The 22,360-nt window shown below is 44.2% G+C and overlaps 1 protein-coding gene across 1 annotated transcript in view; it reads left to right on the forward strand.

Annotated features, from left to right (window-relative positions):
• Window positions 1-22,360, forward strand: part of ITGBL1 (integrin subunit beta like 1) — a 206,434-nt gene that overhangs the window by 37,216 nt on the left and 146,858 nt on the right. The gene's annotated exons all lie outside the window — the stretch shown is intronic.

The following is a 22,360-nucleotide window of genomic DNA, read 5'->3' on the forward strand; positions in this document are numbered from 1 at the left end:
TTTCTTGGTCTTTTTTCGGCCACACCTGAGGCACATAGAAGTTCCCAGCCTAGGCATCAAATCAGAGCTGCAGCTGCCGGTCTACACCAGAGCCACAGCAACACCAGATCCAAGCCGCGTCTGCGATCTACACCACAGCTCATGGCAACGCCAGATCCTCAACCCACTGAGCGAGGCCAGGGATCGAACCTGTGTCCTCATGGATACTAGTCGGCTTCTTAACCCGTTGAGCCACAACAGGAACTCCCAAATGTCAAAACAAACAATAATCAAAATTACAGCCATGCATAAATCCCCTGGGAACCCTGACTTTTTCAGAACAAAAGCAAAGAAAGCTTGGAGTCCTCCCCAGTTTGTTACCAGTTTGTTCCTGCTTCTTCTTGACAATAAATAGAATAATAACAGAAAGTTATCTTTTATACAGCAAAGCGGTAGAGATCTTGGTGGCCCTAATTATGCTTATTACCAGGCGCCTTCCCTTCCGTTTCACCGCAGGGGCGGAGTCTGATGTGACTTGGGCTCACCTCTTGGCTCCTGCCTGGCTTGTGTTGTAGGTTCTGGAATCTGTTCTAGGAAGAATTCAAGTAGACTGGGTCTGATTTCTCCTCTAGAGGGAAAGAGGGTGAGACAGAGAGATGGTCAGAAGTCCTTCCATAATTCCCGTCTTTCTGGAAACGTCTGGGTTGCACTCCTCCACTGAACACCCCCGGCAGTGGGTGACCCTGGGATGGTGAGTTGTCAGGCTGTCCCTGCCATCTGCAGTGAGCGCGGTCAACCATGCCTGGCCAGCTCATCCTCTCCTTCTTGGGGTCCTGATGGTGTGGGACCCTCGTGGCCTGCGGTGCCCTGTCACTCTTCTAGGAATTCAGTTTCCACGCAAAACCGAGGAGGAGCTTTCCCATCGAGGTCCAGCTGTCTGACGCCCAGATCCTCCCTTGAAATACATGGATTGCCTGAGACCAGGGAGAAATCTTGTGAACAGGCAGAGGACTCTTGGATAATTAATACCCAGCAAGGAAACCAGCCTGTTGCAGAGAATCATAATGCCCCACGGAAACCCTTCAAGGAGCTCCCAGCTTAGTGATTTATGGTCAAAAGAGCTGTAAACGCTGGGCCACCGTAGGCTCTATCCTCCGGTGGGGTCAGATTCTTCCACTAAATAAGTTGTATTGCTCATTGTTGGTCTCCCATGAGGTCAAGATTTCTCCAAGGTCTTCCCATGGATAAACTTTTGCACCAATGATGAGAAACTGTAGCTCAGGGAGGGGAGGGGCACGTGGTGCCTAACGGGCTTCCTGAAGTTGCTTATGATCTAATTTTTGGAAATCCCTTACCCTAAAGATGGAGGAACAGGGGGGACCAGAGGATCAACTCTAAGCTAGTTACATCCTGCTTCCTCTGCATCCCTTCTCCCCAAGGGCTCCACCAAGGGATACTTAGATTAGCCCCATTCGCAGAAGCAAATGGATGCAGGCCCAACAAAATGCCCTGGACCCATGGAGATGCCCTCGCTTAAGGGGAGAATGGATTTCCTAGGCATAAGAATACACTTAAAAAGACAAAACTGGGAGTTCCTGTCATGGAATCTGATTGACATCCATGAGGATGCAGGTTCGATCCCTGGCCTCACTCGGTGGGTCGGAGATCCTGCATTGCCCTGAGCTGTGGCAGGTCACAGATGCGACTTGGATCTGGCCTTGCTGTGGCTGTGGTGTAGGCCAGCGGCTGCAGCTCCCATTCGACCCTTAGCCTGGGAACTTCCACATGCTGCGGATGTGGCCTAAAAAGAAAAAAGAAAGAAAACAAAACCAAAAGTAATGCCCTGTGACAGGTGTCTTTCTGTAAGAGGAAGACTTTAAGCTCTTACCCATCTGTAATTTTTATGGAGGTAGGTATTTTTATTCTCCAGTTTAAAAATCGTGCTGGTCAGTACAAACCCAGCTTACGAAGACCACACACAACCATGAAAGGCATATTGAAGTAGGAGGTTGATCCTCAAGGCGAGAAATTGACTCTGGTATGGCATTTATTGTGTACCTGGCATACACTGTCCTTTTCTTTTCCATCTGGGTCATTTAGAGGGGCATTTTCAGTAGCCAAGACATAGTTCTCAAAAAACTTGATTCTCCTGGCCTAGAAACTCATTCTCAAAAACTGCTATTTATGTGGCTACTCTGATTCCTTAAGTGCAGAGAGGCTGGTTCATACATTTACTGAATAAATACACTTATTTATAGATAATTTTTTTTTTTTTTTAGGGCCACACTCACGACATATGGAAGTTCCCAGGCTAGGGGTTGAATCAGAACTGCAGCTGCCAGCCTATGCCGCAGCCACAGAAATGTGGGATCTGAGCTGCGCTTGTGACCTACACTGCAGCTCGTGGCAGTGTTGGATCCTTGACCCACCGAGCGAAGCCAGATATCGAACCAGAGTCCTCCTGGATACTAGTCGGGCTCGTTACCAGTGAGCCACAGAGGGGAACTCCTTTTATTGATAACTTTTAATTTGCAACACCTTTTGTTGGCAATTATGAGAAAGACAAATATGATTAAATCACAGTATTTTCCCCCTACGGATTATGCTGCATGGGCAATAGATGTGACACGAAAAAAATGTTAGTAGTAAAAATGTCAGGAGCTCTTTTTCCCCTAAATTCTCCTATGCGTGGTTATAGCTTTGGAAGTGGAAGGAAAAAGAGAAATGTGTTTGGGCTGTTTCTTTTCTCCACCAGCTGTTTCCTGGGAGAGAAGAGAGACTGAGGCAAAATGAACTAGATTGTCCTTCAGTCCTTTCCCATAAAACCTCTCCATCTATAGATTCTGTCCACTATCAGTTTCCTTTCTCTGATTTAAGTGCAGTGCTCCTAGGAGTTTATTTTATGTATAGCCAATAAAACAGCATTCGTCTGATAGTGGTTTGTTCAAACTGGCACAAAGCTTGAAGCAAGTGTTATTTTCAACCTGCCAGATGTCATATTTGGTAGAAGAAATATGGGATCATCTATTTTAAAGTCCCAGAGTCTTACTCCACTGTCAAATCTGGGGAAGTAAAAATCAGGATTTTAGGCAGAAGGATCTAGAACGTGGCAAGAAGCAAGGTTGTGAGCTTTAACCCATGCATATTTTCCTCAAAATGTGAACCTGTTATTTGAAGGGCGTTTGTTGTCAAGGTCAGGGGTGAGGCCGTCATGGGCACGAGCACTTCAGGTCCTGACATGTAATAGGGGTTGACCAGAGGGGCTGCTGGACCCGCGAAGCCATGATGAAGGGAGTTGGAGCTGACAGTCAAGCCTCAGAGACTGGAAAATATTATTGTGAAATAACAAAGGAACACATACCACCTTCTTCCCGTGGGGGGGCCGGGGTCGAGGCGAGGAGTCAGGGACTCCCCCTTTAGCCGGTGGATGCAGTGCCTTTGTTCATGGTGAGTAGAGAGCATGGCTTTCAATGCGACACCAATGGGGAGCTCTGAAATGACCTCCTTTGTGGCCCCTGGAGGGTGGACCTCAAGTTGCTCCACTAGAACCTGGGAGAGGTGGTTTCCTTTGTGGGGCTCACGTTCCTGGTGGGGACGAACCCTCCCTCAGCCTCAGCAGGTAAAAACCGTGGGGAGGTGCTAAGTGGCAGTGCTGACACTGTCCTCTTGTGCCATGAGAGGGGACAGGAGGGGGTCTTCGGGCATCAGAGCAAGAAGGACCACACGGCGGCATATGCCGTACCGTGATGGATGGTCGTGGGGAGGGGGACGTGTACCCGAGTCTGGGGGGGTCTGTAAGTCCTGAAGTTCGTATTCTAACCTCGGTGGGTCCTCTTGGGCCAACGTGACCTGGGAGAGCGAGGATCGTGTGAAAAGTTCATAGTGGAGCTGACCGATGGGCCAACCCCTCAACCTGTAAACGATGAAAGCCAGTTGAAAAAAGAAAAAAATCTGATTTTTTTCAAAGAAAAAACAGTTTTGCCGAACGTTGCCCTCATCGTTTAAAACATTTTATTAAGACACATTCCTAGGAGAGCATTCATTCCACAGCATCTTGGTTAGGATAGATCCATTTTTTTTTTTTTAGTGAAAAAAATCTATCTTTGTTTATAAAACTGCTCATCCCTCAGTGCTCGGTGTCTCTGTCAAGGACATGGTGTCCAGGTGGCTATAAAGCAGGTGCAAGGGAATCAGATTCTGTCGTAGTGTCACAGTCTGGCGAGGGATTTGAACATGACAGCATGACTTCCAAGCCCAGTGACTTCATTGCCATTTAATATTCCATCTCAGATTTGTTTTGAAGACTACGCGACATGGCCAGAGTGCATTGTAACAAGTTAAATACCATTACCTAACAAAGCACATGTTCTGTGCATTTCTTTAATTATCTACATCTCCACATTCATCAAGAACATCAAAGTGCTACTAGCCCTGTACCGCCCGTGTTTACAGTCAGCATTTTGACAAATTCATTTTAGATGTACAAATCTAAACATGTCCTGTGTGTGCATTTTACGTGAGAAGAGGTATTAGCCAAATAAATACTGGATTCAGATATGATACATGGATAGGCCACCTCAGCACCTATTTTGCAGGAAAATAATTTCAAGAAGCCAAAAGTGTTCATGGCAGATGATAGCTGGCTGGCTGGCTCATTGCTTGAACTTGCTCTGGTAGCTGCTGTGTCTATCTTGACTCTGTTTAAGCAGAAAATAAATATACCGGGCACATTTCTCTAATGTGCCTTTCACTATGCTGGGAGAAAATGACGTCTTCATATAATGTCAAAGGAAAAAGAAAACAGCATCACACAGCCTCTTTGTATAATTAGGGATAATTCTCTATAAGTGGAAGAAGGTGAGGGCAAAATAGAATTTCAGCAGGCCATCTCTCCATGCGGTGTTAATACTGAGACATGTGGGGTGTCCATGCTGTGTTTTAAGCTGTTACCAACTCTCAAGCTTGCCTGCTTATTTATTATAAACGTTAGAAGCTGAGACAGTCACAAAAGGCCAAGATTAACAGCGAGTGCCTTCACACAAAGAAAATGTGTTTGAATGAGATGTCTCTACTGTTCGATGGATTGTCCGTAGGAGTGTCTATAAGGGTATTTGTGCTTCTCTCCAAATCCTTTGGCTTGGACAGTCAAGAACATGCAGATTCCTGTAGTAGGAAGATGCACATAAACGGCATCTTAACCAATTTCATGGATAATTTTGAGTGCCTCCTGTGAACCAGGTGTGTGTGTCTTGGAAGGACTCCGAAGCTAGCAGAAGATAGAAATAAATACAATAGAAATACTATATTTGGTGCTGGGAATACACTGATTAGAAAATATAACAGTTTCAAAAACAGAAAGGGTCTGAGATTTTTACCCTCCTTGCAAGCAAACACGTGAACCTGGCAGTGTCATGAGTGCTGCGAGAAGACACAAAATTCCCGGGTCAGAGACAAAAGACTCTATGTTACTCCTGTCACAACAGACAGTGTAAAATTTCATGTTCATATCAGTTCCTCTTGTTCTCCAAATCTTATGAGGATTTGTAATAAGGGTACATCCATATGGATGCTATTTATACAAGCGTGAATTCGTATTTTCTACTTCTCGAGTAAATCTTTCTACTGATAATTTATCTCAAAACTACCTGTTACATTAAAATTTTCAAGTTGTATTACCATTTATAATTGTATTGCAATTTATAATAGTAATAATAATTACAATTTTTTATTCTTTTTAGGGCCACACCCAAGGCATATGGAAGATCCAGGGCCGGAGATTGAACCTGAGCCGCAGCTGCAACCTATGCCACAGCTGCGGCAATGCTGTATCCTTAGCCCACTGTGCTGGGCTGGCGATTGAACTCATGCTGGCACAGTGACAACACTGGATCCTTAACACGCTGAGCCATAGAGGGAACTCAGTTTAATTTTTTAATTGAAGTATAGTTGATTTACAATTATAGGTGTAAGGCAAAGTGGTTCATATATATATGTATGCATTTTTTTCAGATTCTTTTACAAAATATTGGGTTTAGTTCCCTGTCCTTTCTTTTGTTTTTAACTCATAATTGCCTAACACTGTGGATCTTACTGTATATTGGATTGTTAGCATATATAATAGACCACAACAGAGGCATGGAATATCTGGCAGGCATTTATGTACCCGAATGGGAGGCATTTAAACCTTTGCCTGCTTACTTACAATGACATCTCTCTCCTGCCCTTTGCCCTGAGTTGGCATTTGTGATCAGAGAAACGACCTGCTTTTGTGCCCATAAAACTGATAAGGGAGTGTAGAATACATCCGAAAAAAAGTCATGTAGAAGATATTTTTATTCTTGTGTTTTATTTTGAATGCTACACAAATAGATCTTTCTTATAAAATGGAACGCCGTAGTGTATACCAAAAGAAATAACTAACTAACTAAAAGTGAGCGGTCCCCTGGTGTCCCAGGACCGCAGCGGGAAACGCGTGTCCTTCGTGTCCTGTTGCGTCCCCTGCCCCTCCGTGATGTGGACAGAAGGTCTGGTCTCGGGGCTTTCACTCAGCCCGAGGGACCTTCTGGAGCTGACTTCGCCATCGTCTTCCTGCCTGCTGACACCCCCAGAAGCCGTTGTACCCCGGCGCTGCCTAACCGCTCAACGAGGGCAGTTTGGGGGTGGCCCCTTTCCAGTTCTTCAGAAACTACTAAACCGACGACAGAAAAGGAACTGGACTCGCTGGAAGGAGGGCTGTTGATTTGAAAGTTGTTTTGAGGGCAGCTGGGTGTCTGAGTTCCCTTTCTTGGCTGCATGTCAGCCCCAGGATGACAGCGCAGTAGCCACATGAGAGGCGTCTCTTGCCAAGAGGCTCAGCTACTTCTAAGAGGTGGGTTTTCCTACCAAGTGAATATTCTTTTGATGGCGAGCCTGCTGCAATGTGCTTAATGTGGCGCTAACCCAAGGACATTCGACAAGACTTCAGATGTCCTAAAATGGGATCGTGTCCTGCTGAGCTAAACAAGACATTCCTGATGTGTTGAATTTTACTCCTTGGTTTGATTCAGGACAGAATACCAGGGGGCATAGCTTTCTACTTTTTTATAGCGTCTGCGACATTGAAGATAGAAGAAATGTTCAATTTTTTTATTGTTAAAGACAAAACAAAACTATATCAACTACATTGCTTTAGTTTCTTCATCTTGTTTATCTAGAGAGGCTCCGCAAGCATCTCCAAACCAGGAGGAGTTCCTGACTCAATAGGAAACACGAGACTCACTGAGATAAAATGTGCTTTGAGTTCAACATCTGTCTCTCTCTCCTCTCTCTCTCTCTTTTTTTTTTTTTTTTTGGCCTCTGGTTTTTGATTTTCTACGACGTGTGTGACATGTATGATTCTTGTCTCCTGAGGTCACTCTTGACTCTGATTATCCAACGTGATATGGAAAAAAGGAAGGGATTCCAGTTTCTAAGGATGATGCATTTTCAAGAGCGTCACTTGTTTGTTCTGTAGAGGTCGTGGGTTTGAAGGTGTAACTGAGAACTAAGGTTTTCTGCACAAGGGAGGAAAATAGGCACCGGGGAAGTTCAAGGAGAGGAGGCGCCTGCCGGGCTTGGGGAAGAGGGAATGAAGGACACCAGTTGCTAAAGGGTACACCTAAAGACTGTTCCCTCTCCACGCCCACGCAGGCTCCCACCTAATCCAGTCGGCCCTCCCTATCCTCCAGTTCTGCACCCACGAATTCGGAACCTGTGGATAGAGGGTGCCAAGTGTATTATACCATTTAATGCCAGGGACTTGAACATGGGCAGAGTTTGGTATCCACGGGGCTCCTGGAGCCAATCCCTTGTACATTGGGGAACCAATTCCCAATATATGGGGACAACTATATACAGAGTGAACCTTTCCTTACCAACCTCTTGAAATCTTTAGGAAGACACTGCTTCCTCATCCGTCTCTTGTGATGTCAGAACGGTTTATTGTTTGCTTTTCCCATCGGAAGTGCCGTAAGAGAAGAAGGATGGCCTTTTCTGTTCCCTGCTTTAACCCAGCACCAAGGACAGTGCTTGGCACAGCGTGGGCACTCAGAAAATACTTGCTGGACAAATGACGCAAATGTTTGGAAATATGTTATTTTATTTTTGTCTTGACAGATAATGATTTTTCCTTGTTTATCATCCCACTTCAGATAATATCAATTGCTAGTACATCAACTGCTAACAGAAAGAGGTATGGTGGGGAAAGAGAGTTTCATCTGCCTTAGGAAACCATTAGCTCTTTTACACACTGTTTTTTGAGTCATCTTGTGTTTTTATATAGCCGCTGTTAATTATATCATCGTTCCTGTAATTAACTCTAGCTTGTGTTTGAAGGAGACGTGGATATAGCCAGCTCCCAGAACCATGACACAACCAAGCATTTGGAAATAATCTCCCCTCAATCCTATTTTCTTTCCCGATCTGCTTCTTAAAACTTTGATCTCGTGGAGGCGTTGCTTGCAAGGGTGTCTGGGAAATAGAGTGTTAACACACCAAACTCTTTCCTGGGTGTTTGTTCTAGGACTTTTATTTCTTTTGGCTAGGATGCTCTTCTTGCTGCTGTTCACAAAACTGACCCATTGATATATTTTAGGTCTCATTTCAGAAGTCACCTCTCCAGAGAGATCTCACTTGCCCAGGACACCCCCCACCCATGTGGCCCCTCCCAGTTTCTCTGTCCCATCACCCAGGTCATCTTCCTTGTAGTGCTTCTGACTGTCTGTAATTATTGCGTCTCTTGCCTCTCTTATCCCCTAGAAAGGGAGCTGCAGGAGGGCAGAAACTTAGTTTCCTTCACTCCTGTGTTCACAGGACCTGGTTCTTTGCAGGAATTTACCTATTTCATCCACATTTGTTATGTGATGAGTTCACTTAAAGGTGCACCTTTAGTTTCTCTCCAACTTATCACCTTGGAAACATCAGTGATGGGCATTTGGACACAAATTTGTCTTCATTTCTGATCATTTTCTTGGCTTGATTAAGAGAAGATGAGCTATTGGGTAATCAGGTCTGGAACATTTTATACTTGCGGAACCATTTTAGAAGAATAGTGTTCCTAGGAGTTCCCTGGTGGCTCAGTGCATTATGGATCTGGCATTGTCACTTCTGTGGCTCTGGTCACTGCTGTGGTGTGGGTTCGATACCTGACCCCACCAGAACTTGCCTTGAGTGCAGCCAAAAACAAACAAAAAACAGTACTGTTTCAATCGGCTTTCTTGTCAGCAGTGTGTGTGTGTGAGTGCATTGTCCGTGGAACAGAATATTTTCATGTTTAAGTCTTTGCTAATCTTTTCCCACTGAAGTTTAGAGGTTTGGTAAATTATAAATATTTTCAGGTTTTAATGTATTGCGGCTATTCATTCTCGGTGAATGAATATTTTTATTTTTAAAAATAAAGTTTACATTGTTTCGTTCTATGCAAGTTTAAATTTACTATAAAATCAAACCAGTTGATTCCTTTGTGATTTCTTTTACTGAAAGAAAGTCTTTATCCAGAGACCAGATGAATGTCCTATTTTTAATTCTTCAATGCTTTCAGTATTTCAGTTCTTGGGGATACTTCTTGAATAAAATGTATCTTCATGAATTATATTTGAAGGACTGTTAAAATTGTCTTTATCAAGTTTGAAACTGGCTTATATTAGGAGATAATACCAAAAATTGGCTTTGAAACCAAACATACATCACAGATAGAAAAGGAAGACCACACATCAAAAGTGTGTACATGTTAAGTATTTGTCTTGTACCGGTGTTAAGCAGGTCTGAAAATCACTTGCAAACTCTCAGTGCCCATTTTAACTGTATTCCCAAACATAAATTATTATTATCATACACATGTTCTCACTGGACCGATGCCATCCCACCCAGTTTGCTCAGCACCATGTTGTGATTGCTTCAGTATGAATTTTATTGGATGGTGGTCGTGTTATCAAGTGTTAAGATTTATACACGGACCTCATTGTAGCCTTGAAACTGATCGCAGTGATTCTCCATCAGAGAGCATGAACGGTGGGAAAAGTTGCTGTTAGCCATTGCAGGAAGCCCGTCATCCTCAGTGTCCGCCTCGAGAGTGAAAGGAAATAATACGCAGTCTCGTAATTCCTTTAATGTGCCAACCTATTAGCTGAAGCCCTTAGACGAGTCTCCCTGAAAAGCCACTGTCCTCCAATTTCCTGCTGCTGACCTCAGGTCAAAATTACCATCACCAATGTTATGTAACTGTGATTAGTAACTATAATGTTTAATTTAACACTGTGCCTGCCTAGGCGTTGACGATGCGATGATCTTGGAAGAAGGAGGGGTATTCGCACAATTACATAGGCCCTAGATTGAGTTCTTCGATTTCCTCATTTATTGGCTTTTTTTTTGGGTGGTGGTGGGGGACTTGTCTTCTACTCTATTTTGAAAGAAAAAAAAAAAAAAAAAAAAAAAAAAAAACTCCAGGAAAAGAATGGAAGATGATTGCAATTTGTAGGAACCATGGACTGACCTGTTTAGGTGTTATAAATGAGAAGTGTTAGGGGAAGTTCAGAATTGAGTGTATGGGGGAGTAATTGAGTGTCAGGTGGTGTAGCAGACACACCGTAAAGGGAACCCCCAGTAAACCCCCAGACCCCTTTTATATAATCCATTCCCCTTGCGTGGAGCCTGGGCATCTGCCCTTTGGTGTGTGTATAGTCCCTGTTCTGTTGCTTCTGAGCTAATCCAAAAGGGAGATGATAAGACGTGGAACTGACTAGAGTGAGTCCTTGGAAGGAAGGTTCGGTCCTTCCCTGAAGTGAGACAGTCGTCGGAGCAGCTGCGCGCTCTCTCTTCCTTCTCTGGCTTTGAAGAAGCAAAGGCTCTCATACGTCCTGCAGCTACCAGGAGATGGAGTTCGCCATGGGCCAGAGGAGCTGGCAGGTGGACCCTTCCCTATTCCAGCTGCCAGATGAGCACACAGCCAGATGTCCACCTTCACGTCTGCAACTCGGATCCGGAAATCCGGGCTTCCGATCTACAGAAACCGTGTGATGGTGAAGGGGGGTTGTTCTGAGCCTCTCACGTTGCGGCAGTGTGTTGTGCTGTAAGAGAAAATGAAAACAAGCAGTCCCCTCCATGGCATCCATTAAGGGAAGAAGGATTTTTTTCTCAGACACAGCACCGTGTGCAGCTCCTCTCTCTCGGTTTGCAGGTGGTGTTGTTCTGAGCAGAAATTATGTTCATGCCTGAGGAACAGTCTGGTACTTTCTCTCCTTCTTTCTCTGTGGACCGTTCTTATTAAGGGATACTGATAAAAAATAACAAAGGGATTATTCTTGAAACAATACCTCTCTGACTCATTGTTACACTTATCTCTGTGAAGGCTGAGCTTCTCTACAGTTCTACTTCTTTGCTAATTTTTGTCTCTTCTCCTTTAAGCCATTTTGCTTCCAGGCTCAAGTCAACACCCTCTTTCCACTTGTCATTGTGTTTGATGAGCTGATCTTCTCTTCCCCTTGACACTGGCCTCTTGTCTTTGCTGGTTTTTCCCTTTCACGTCTACGGGTCAGGGTGCTTGTTTGTTTGCATCTTCTTTCCACTCCCATCCTGGGTCCACTCTTTTTTTTTTTTTTTTTTTTTTTTTTTTTTTGTCTTTTGTCTTTTTTGTTATTGTTGTTGTTGTTGTTGTTGCTATTTCTTGGGCCGCTCCCGCGGCATATGGAGGTTCCCAGGCTAGGGGTTGAATCGGAGCTGTAGCCACCGGCCTACGCCAGAGCCACAGCAACGCGGGATCCGAGCCGCATCTGCAACCTGCACCACAGCTCACGGCAACGCCGGATCGTTAACCCACTGAGCAAGGGCAGGGACCGAACCCGCAACCTCATGGTTCCTAGTCGGATTCGTTAACCACTGCGCCACGATGGGAACTCCTACTCTTGACGCTCCATCTTTGTGTCTTCCCCATGCCACTCAACTCAGCCGTCCAGGCACTTCTGTCTCCTTCCCTCCTTAAGGTTTACCTCCATGAGAATTTCCATATCTGGACTTCCCCTGTGGCTCAGTGGTAACAAACACAACTAGTATCCATGACAACACGGGTTTGCTCCCTGGCCCCGCTCAGTGGGTTAAGGATCCAGCATTGCCGTGAGCTGTGGTGTAGGTCACAGATGCGACTCAGATGTGTCCCTGCTGTGGCTGTGGCTGGCAGTTGCAGCTCTGATTCCACCCCTAACTTCCATATATCGGAGGTGTGTCCCTTAAAAAAAGGGGGGGGGGATTTCCAGTTCTACTGGACAAATTTCAGATTTAGACCTATAGAGCTTCAGCCCATTCCTTTATGAGATTTGTGTTTTATGTTTACTTTCCTCAAGAGGACATGTGAACAAATCAATATGCAGCTTTGAGTCAGCACCGGATTTTTAATCATCCCTGGATACAGATCACGTCAACATCTCACCCGAGCTCTGGGATTGTGGACTATTAGTTGTAAGTTGTGAGTGAGCATGAAGACTGTTTGCAGTGGATGTGTGGTCCTTTGGAGTCAGAAGCATTGCAGGGAAAGTTGGTTATTCTTTGACCAGAGAACACCTGCTGTAGATCAAATATTTGTGTTCCTCCCCCCGCTGAACCCCAAATTCACATGTTGAAATCCTAATCCCAGATGATGGTCTTAGGAGGTGGGTAGGTCACGAGGGTGGAGCCCTCCAGCGTGGGATTCGTGCCCTTATCACCATGCCTTGCTCTTTCCACTGCATGAAGACACCGCAAAAGGCAGCCGCCTGCGAGCCAGGATGCGGGCCCTTACCAGACACCAAATCTACTGGCACCTGGATCTTGGAAGTTCCAACCTCCAGAACTGTACGAAATAAACTTTTCTTGTCTATAAGCCGCTCAATCGATGGTTTTCTGTTACAGCAGCCTGAACAGACTAAGGCAATCTCTTTTCTGCCCTCAGTGCTCTGGAGGAGAGAGTTTCTCAGCTCTGATGTACGTTTCCTTCTGTCGGTCTCCGTGCCGAGGTCTCTGTCAATTCTGATGTCTGTGCCTCGTTCTCTGAAGCTGAGATTTGGACTATATTAGAACAGAATGCATTGTAAGGATTGCATGGGTGTTTCATGCACCAGGACACAGAATGGCTTGGGGTCCTGACCGTGCGTGGGGCAGGACATACTTTTACTTGGGCTGGTGAATTCATTTCGTCTGGGGCTTCTTCACCCCAAAACCCTTGCCTTCTTTTACTTAACCTTGAGTGACTAATCGTGATGTTCCAGGGAGTGTGCAGAGGGCTATGGAGAATGTAAAGATGAAAAAGAGTTGCCTTTCCCCCTCCCAGATGCAGCAAATGTGAAATGCGTGGTGAAGGTGACACTGATGCCTGGTGGGTACACGTCTGCGGGGGCATCAAGCTGGTACGTGGTAAGACTTACCAAGTTAGAACTTCTGGATATGGAGCTTGGGGATCCCAAAAGCCTCCCATGTGATGCTTGTGCATACAGGAGTTTCGTAACATTACTCTCTGGTGACGGAATAACATCGTTGGTGATGGCGAAGATGAAGATAAGGTAGAACACCAGAAATTCCCTTCACTTCTTCTTAGGTCTTTCAGAGAATATTGTCACTTTCAAAGAGAAATCATATACTCTTGAAAATTACTTTCATTAATCAAAATCAGCCTTTGGCCTAGGACTAGAGTTTCGGTGCCTTTATAATTCTCCTGCACTTGTAAGTCTAAGGCTTTGAATGTGGTCTTTCGTAATTATACTTCAGATTAATTGAGAACCATTGACCCTGTGAAATCAAGTACTGAAATTGACCTACAAGTAATGAATTCTTAATAAGGATGTATTATTCACAATAATTATCTGCAGTAATTATTTTGGACTAACAATATTCTAGATTAAAATGATCTTGGAAAACACCTCACTTGCAATACTTCCTGATCTCAGAACACAATAATGAATAATGTATAGTAACTTTTATTTTTCTGATAACTGGGAATGAGCTACTGCCCTGAGTATATGTATATAGTGTTCTTTTGTCTAATGTTTGAATTTAATCGCATGAAATCAGTACCCTAAAATGTAATACTTTCTGCATTAGTAATCATTGCTTTGTATTGTGGGATTTTAAACATATCTAATAGTTATCATATGTTCTTTGTTTTCACATGACATGCAAATGAGGACACATTCTAAAGTTAGAATTAAAATAGCCTATATGTAAATATTCCATTCTGTACAGCCCCATCTCTTTGCATTGTATAAAGAAGTGTGTTGATTGGCTTATGCAAATTGTATAATTAAATATACATTTATGGTTGGATTGAAAATAAAAGGAAATGTGCTTTTGAAAGTGGTCAAAATGTTGTTGGCATCTGTAAAACCTTGCAAAATTTCATCATAGGAATCAGCAGGACTTCATATCCTTTAGTAAATAGAATAAATATCAGCCTTGGAATAAACAAGTCACTTAAAGCACATTAACTCTTCCAGGTCACAGAGGTACTATGCAATGAATCACATCTAATTATTTTAACTTTTTAATTTAGGAATCATTTTTAGGAGTTAATTTCCTAACATTTCTCATTTCTTCTTTTGATGTTATTTGTATAAGTGATGACAAATATTAAAATATATCACTTATATCTATTAATAATTAGATCTGTTCAGGTTACGAAAAGACAACTTTCCCTCCAGCTGTTCAAAATCACTTGCATATAATATCTGAATTTCAATTCCTTTGATATCTCTCTTACATGAAAGTTTAACCTTGAGTTTAAGATGACCACTGAAAATCGTGCTTCAGAAACTTAAGAACTTGAAGACATGTGGGTTCGTGTGTGTTCACCCTCAAGTATCTGAACTTGGATGGTTTTCATTTATTTCATCCATCTCTGCTTCTGATACCCCCAGACTAGGGGGATCTGAGCTGTACCAACCTGCACTCTAATATTGGCCGCCAGAGGGCACCCATATTCCTTCCATCTAAGTAGGAAAATGCAAAGTGCAACAACTCACTTCAAATTTTCCATCAAACAAAAAGTATTGTAGTCTTGATCATATAGCTATCTTTGGGAAGAAAATGTTCCAAACCCACTGTGTTCTTATTTAAAATGACTTGAATGGACAAACTTGAGACACTGAACACTTATTAAAGCAAAGTGATTCGCCTGCGTGGTTGATTTTGTTTTGGTTTCTGGAGACCATGGTACAGACTGACAATACTTAATACCCCGTCATTCTTTGTGTATAAAACTATTACGTATTTATGAATGGTGTAAAATATGATTCTCATCACTGGAGTACAGTTGTGTGTGTGTGTGTGTTTTAATTACAAGCTAGCTCTGCATATTATCCTGAAATAAAACTCTAGGTATTTTTGTTAGCCCAGCTTATGATATTTCATGAAACTTGTAAAACAAAGTGGTGGCATTTCTTTGGGTGGTCAGTGGTGGAAATGTTCCAAACCCACTGTGGAGTGATGTCATTAGCTATGGATGACGTCACTAGAGGAATGATGTCATTAGCTGTGGATGACGTCACTAGAGGAATGATGTCATTAGCTGTGGATGTTGCTTCTGGAAAGGAAGGAAGACGTTGCTTCCCTTGTGGGTCTTTCCACTGGTTCTTTCTGAGCTGTGTTAGCTGAAAAACAGCCCCAGGAGCAGAAGCTTTCCAGGGGAACTCTAAGGGTTTCTAGAAGCATTCGCCATTTTCCTATGTTCTTGGATTTACAGACCTTTTGCTGCCTTTGACACTGCTGGTGCTGTCCACAGAGTTTATTTGTGCTGTGAAATAGAGGGTGGGCTGGCATTGAATGGATATGTAATTCCTGGCAAACAAACTCGAAAAACAAGCATCTTCAGGAACTGTTTGAATCCAGGTGAAACACTTCCAATGAGTCATCAGATTGATCTTCTCTCGTTTATCATCCATCACTGAAAATGTGATTTAATCACGCTACCTCTTTCCCTCTCTTTTTTCTAGACTGCATTAGTTATTGTTTCCGCATTTAAATGTGCATCGAAGAGAATAACAACACGGAGGGCCTGATTAACTCAATTATACACCCACTCCTCGATGTGGTCTTTCTGACTGTGAGACTGAAATAGTGTGTTACCCAAGAAAATAAAACAATCTGCTCCCCTTTTCTCCATTATGTTCTTCTGGTCTAAGACTTATTTTGTTTTTTCTTTAGAGAAAGAGAAGTTAAAAATAGAGCCGATTTTGTTTTATCTTGTACTTATTGAAATAGCACTAAAGCAGGGTTATGAATTCTGTCTTAATCAGTGTTTTTGAAATGTTATTTCTCAAGGCAATGTTAGTTCTCTGAATCCTCCTCTAGTCCAGCCACTCCTTTCTCTCCATCAGACACTGGTGGTGAAAACACACCGCAGGCCTTAGGCTTAGATCGCCACGTCTAAAGGAAAGGTGCTTGTGAAATTATCAGAGTGAAAAATTCATCTTGGAACTTGGAGTATGTTTATCTTTAGAACCACCTAGTAACAAACCTAATGCAGCTCATTCCCATGATTCACTGGATTTGGACTTGGCTCCGGCTCCACTTTTGCTCAAGGAAGCCCACAATGTTGCAAGTGGTAATTCACCGCATTTTAAACCATCTTGTGTCTCTAGGTCAAAATATGCACAAGGAAAAAGATAAAACAAAAAAAAAAAAAAAAGAAAAAGATAAGATAAAAATCTTGAGAATGACTGTGTATCACCATAGCCTACAAGCTCATTATATTATGTCTTATGTTCATTATAGCAGTTTTTGAATTAAAAATGAAGGATGGCATTCCCTGGTGGCTCAGTGGGTTAAGGACCTGGTGTTGTTACTGCTGTGGCTTGGGTTGCTGCAGCAGCGTGGATCTGAGCCCTGGCCTGGGAACTTCTACGTGCTGTGGGTGTGGCCAAAAAATTTTATAAAAGCAAGATTTTTAAAGGAAAGTTTTCTTGGTTAGATAGATTTCATTCAGGTAGGTCTTTGCTAATTGCCTCTATTTCTAAGTTTCTATCTGCAGATATTTTAATCAACATGTCCAAACAGTTCTACCTAATGCGATTGGTTCCTAGGTTTCCTGAATAATGACTTCAGTTCTGAAATTCAGTATGTTTTAGAGGCTGCTCCAGTTGTATGTATTTACCATTTAGAAAGAAAGTTTGTGCCTATCCAGACCCTAGGAAAATTGAACTGGGCATAAAATGAACTGGGCATAAAATGAACTTTGGCTCAAAAGCTTCTTCTGACATTTCTTTGCAAAGGTTTCTATGGCCAGTGTTCCTGCAGCCGAGGTGACATTCAGCCTCGTTGGTCACTGGGGAGAAATGTGGCTTTTCTCGTCACTCATTCTGGGTGTGAGAAGAAAGGAGCTACTTGAGGACTTGCCAACCTTGCTTTTGATTGGCTCTTTCTGCCCCGAGCAACACCTGATATTTACATTTCAGCAAAGGACCAAAGAGTGAATTCCCAGCACAGGAAGACAATGATCAGGGAGAGAATTTAACATTGCCAGGCTCTTAAGACCTACCCAGGTTCCTCTTCCTAAAGCCACTGAGGGTACCCAGAGGCCTTTCTTACACAAAGTATTGATGCGTATCATTCTTTCCCCAGGATTTGGGACCTCTTTAAAAAACAAAATTGAAATAGTTATCTTAGAATCCTGGTGCTCAATCTTGGTTGCACATGACCGTCGCCAGGGAGTGTTTTTAATGCTTGATACTAATCAGAAGGTCTGCAGTTGCAACCGGCCAGCCTGACATGTGTAGCGGTTGAGGATCTTAGTCTACAGGTCCAGATGTTCCAGAAACACAAGGTATTTCCCTTAACTGAATTTTTTTTTTTTAAAAATTGAAGCCTAGTTAATTTACAATATTGTATTCATTTCTATGGTACAGTGAAGTGATTCAGGTGTGTGTGTGTGTGTGTGTGTGTGTGTGTGTGTGTGTGTATGTATGTATAAAAACACACACACACATATTCTTTTAAAAATATTCTTTTCCACTGTGGTTTATCACAGGATATTGAATATAATTTCCTGTGCTGTATTGTAGGTCTTGTTGTTTATCCATTCTATAGTAATCATTTGCATTTGCTAATCCCAACCTCCTAATCCTCCCCAACCTCAACCCTCCCTCTTGGCAACCACAAGTCTGTTCAGTATGTTGGTGGGTCTGTTTCTGTTTTGTGGACAGGTTCATTTGTGTCATATTTTGGATTCCACGTATAAGTGATATCATATAGTATTTGTCTTTCTCTTTCTGACTTAGTGTGATAATCTCTAGGTCCATCCGTGTTGCTGCAAATGGCATTATTTCGTTCTTTTTTTAATGGCTAGGTGGTGGTATTCTATTGTATTCATACACCACATCTTCTTAACCCATTCATGTCTTTGGACATTTAGGTTGTTTCTGTGTCTCGACTATTGTGAATAGCGCTCCAGTGAGCATTGGGGTGCCTGTATCTTTTTGAATTATGATTTTGTCTGGATAGATGCCCGGGAGTGAGATTTCTGGATCATAGGGCAACACTGTTTTTTAGCTTTTTGAGGAACCTTTGTACTGTTTCCCACAGTGACGGCACCAACTTACAGTCTCAGCAACGGTGTTCATCTAATTTAGTTTTGATTATGAGTTGCAGGCTCCAACTCCTGTAATTCAGCCAGGGTGATAGAGAGTTGCTCTTGGACAATTTAGGATTCTTTTTTTTCTTAATAATGATTTTTGTTTTTTCCATTATAGCTGGTTTACAGTGTTCTGTCAATTTTCTCCTGTACAGCAAGGTGACCCGGTTACACATACATGTATACATTCTTTTTTTTACACTATCACGGTCGATCAGAAGTGACTAGATATTGTTGCCAGTGCTATACAGCAGGATTCCATTGCTTATCCAGGGGATAAGACAATAGTTAGCATCTATTAACCCCAAATTCCCAGTCCATCCCACTCCCTCCCCCCGCCCTTGGCAACTTTTTCCCCCTAGGATGGCAAGTGATTTCCAAGGGGGCTTACCTGCTACTAACGTGTTTGGGGTGGAGAGGGCTCTTAACCGCCCACGCCGGCCTTGCTGGAAGCACCCCAGCGCATCTCTCCCATGATGGGTCTGTGGTCCACTGAGCGCATCTCTCCCATGATGGGTCTGTGGTCCACTGAGCCTCCACAGCACTGCCCTTTCCCCCCGTCCCATCCCACCGGAAGGGCCCCTTCCTTCTCCCGTGCTGGTCATGGTGTGAGGCGTGAGGGGAGCTGGCTGAGGCTGCCTTGAAGCATCTTCAACATTTCCTTGTTCCCATTCCCATTGTGGCTCAGGGGGTTAAGGACCCCCCACTGTCTCTGTGAGGATGTGGGTTCGACCCCTGGACTTGGCTGTGTGTTAAGGATCTAGCGTTGCTGCGAGCTGTGGCTTAGGTCACAACTGTGGCTGAGACCTGGCTTTGCTGTGGCTGTGGTGTAGGCTGGCCGCTATGGCTCCGATTCCACCCCTAGCCTGGGAACTTCCATATGCAGCAGGTGCAGCCATAAAAAAGAAAAAAATAAATAAACTCATTAATGTAAATACACACACGTACACACACACAACAAAATACTGCTTGTGTGGGCAGATACTGAACTTTGAAAATGAAATTAGTGGCATGCACTAAAGATAAATATCACATTCAGAATGGAATATCAAGAAAAGCTTGGAAATAGTTTGGGAATAAACCTTTTGAAGGTGATGTGTTAGATGCTACCGAGGCCTCCACTGAAAGTGTCTTGATCTGTGTGTCTGATACAGGATGCGGTGCCCGGGCCCCGTGGGTTAGCCCAGGGCTGCTGAGGGAGCTGTAGGCTGGAAGGAAACATTCTGTACAACGTGGTACCACCTTCCTTTCCGCTCCTTCCCTTTTCCTTTCGTCTTTGTTTCCTTTCTTTTCCCTCCCCCCCAACTCCCCCTCCCCCCGCCCCCCCCAGCCTCCCCCCTCCCCTCCTTTTCCCTCCCCCTCTCCCTCCCTATCCTGTTGGATAAAGTAAATAAATACCAGCTTTGGAGTCAGACAAACAAAAGTGTAATTCCTAATAATATCATCCGAGTAAATACCTGAGCTTTTCCTTTTTAAGCGCAAAGAAGAAACAGGGGCACCTACCTACATGGTTATTTTTAGGGTGAGTGGGGTGATACGTGTAAAGCATGCAGTAGAGTTCCTGTTATAAATCACTGGTTTGATGATGATTTGAAAATGACGGTGGTCATACTGGTGCTGATGGTGGGTCCGTTTAGCAAACTGGATGAAAGTGGCCTCAGTGCCGCGTGCTCAGGCAGGATTCCTCCTTAATCCAGTGCATCATGTGTGGTTAATAATGCCTTGCAGGTGCACGGTGGCTTAAGAGTGTGGAGCAACTTATTATCCATGTGCTTTTTGAGGAAAAAGTTGTGAAGTATCAGTGGTAGCACTCAAACCTAGTAAGGGAGGGGTTAGCTGTAAATCACAATAAAAAAATTAAAAAATAATACGAAAAACTCTAAGACTCAGTGAAAAATATAAATGTTTGCAGGGCTTCATTAAGACTTTCTGATATGAAAAAAAGATAATGTATTAGAATTAGTGGTTTAGTATGCTCAAGATTCCACATAAAATGATTTTTCCTTACTCTTTTGTTTTTTACACAGACCATTTAGCAGTGCTTTTGAGAGGATAGCACTTATTTTGCGTAATCTGCAATTTAGAAAGTTGCAGCCTGGCCCCTTGAGAGGAGTGCCTTAGTGACAGGTGGTAAGGAAATCCAGCGTTTTTAGGGGAGAAGAATTAAAGAAGCCATCTTTTTGCCCAGGAAACACGCCAAGTCATGCATCAACTTCCACTTCCCGCCGCTGTCGAAGCTCCGTGGAGAAGATGGCACCTCATCGTGTTCTTAAAAGATAATCATTGTTCCGTTCAGGGTGTCCTGCTGACTCCCTGGGGATGCAAGCGGCTGTGAGGGAGACCCCGGGGCTAACTCACTGGAACTTAACAAGTGGCGGGAAGGGAGCCGAGAACGCAAGCCATGTGCGGAGATTTCCAGAGCCGAAGAGTCAAACTAGAGGCTTGCTGGGTAGATGGCAGATCTGTGGGGCTGGGGATACAGGAGGTCGGAGGCCAAGATGCGCTTCCAGTCACAGGGGCTGGTGTCTGCGGCGTGAGAAGGAGGTGGAAACGAGGAACAAGCCGGGAGGAGAAAGGCTGAACCCAGGGCTGTCTGTTCTGGTGCCGTCCCTCCTTTTGTATCCAGCTCCTGTCTTGAATAAAAATGTCACTTGGGAGACAGGATTGGGGCAGAACTCAAAGAATAAAGAGTTACCATACGAAGGGATGATAAAAACCCCACAGACTCTGGGTGAACACCACAGAACAGAACTTGGCTGGGGTGGGGGCCGGGGTTGGTGGCATCTGGCTGGGGCTAATCTGGGAAAGTTCTCCCCGCTTCCTTAGTTGGTTCATGCCTTCATTTACTCATTCCCGGGCCCTGTTTCAGAGGTGGGAGACACAGCCGCAAGTAAGAAGGCACAGAACTCTCTGCTCACCTATAGCTTCATTGTAATGTGGGAAACAGACCATAAGCTGGAAAAGAAGCAAAAAAGGAAGTGTGTTAGGTGGTGATAAACACTACAGGAAAACTAGAGGGGGATGGAGAAAGGGGCGGTTGGGCCGAGAACTGGGGTTTTGAGTGGGGCAGCCAGGAAGGACCTGCAAATGCAAAGGCCCTTCTTTTGTACGCAAAGAAGAGAAGGAGCCGGTGTGGGGGGCGGAGTGGGGAGAGGAGCCAGAGACGATGTCAGAGGAGTGGTGGGTGGGGCAGAGGGTGCTGTAGCGGCTGATGGGACCACAGCAGGAGATGGGGACACAAGACGATCGCCCCTCCATCCACCGCAGCATCAAGACCTTCCCCCGACCCCCCCGGAAGGCACAAGGGCATCCCTGTGCCCTGTCCTGACGTCTTCTCCATCCCCGGGGAGCTCAGGTACAGTCGTAACCAAACCACTGCGCCCCTTATGTCGGTCCCTCTGCACTAGTTCTTCTCCATCCAGAAAATGACACTAACGTCTTTTTGAAAGATGACACTCCTATTTTCTATCCAGTTTCCTTCCATTGACCCCGCCCTGGGGTTGTCTGCTTCTATCCTGGAGGAATTTGGGTTCAGCGGTGAGATGCCAGTGAAGCGCCCTCCAGTGCGGGAGGAAGATGAAGCTTCCCCAGAGGTGTGGTGTAAGAAGAATATATACAGCCACTTCGTGGGAGGCAGCAAGGTCGGGAGCAGAGAGACCAGTCACCCAGCTTTCTGGGGGCTCCAAGAGACACGTGATGAGGCTCCGGAGCGGGACACTGAGGGCAGGTCATCCCCTCCGAAGATATTTATTGAGCACCTCCTGTGTCTTCATATCTGCA

The sequence above is a fragment of the Sus scrofa genome, chromosome 11 (genome assembly GCF_054392235.1).
Source record: "Sus scrofa isolate SSC_HxYL_T2T_F1_AM1 chromosome 11, Sscrofa_HxYL_maternal_Yorkshire_Landrace_v2.0, whole genome shotgun sequence".
NCBI classification, from domain to species: Eukaryota; Metazoa; Chordata; class Mammalia; order Artiodactyla; family Suidae; genus Sus; species Sus scrofa.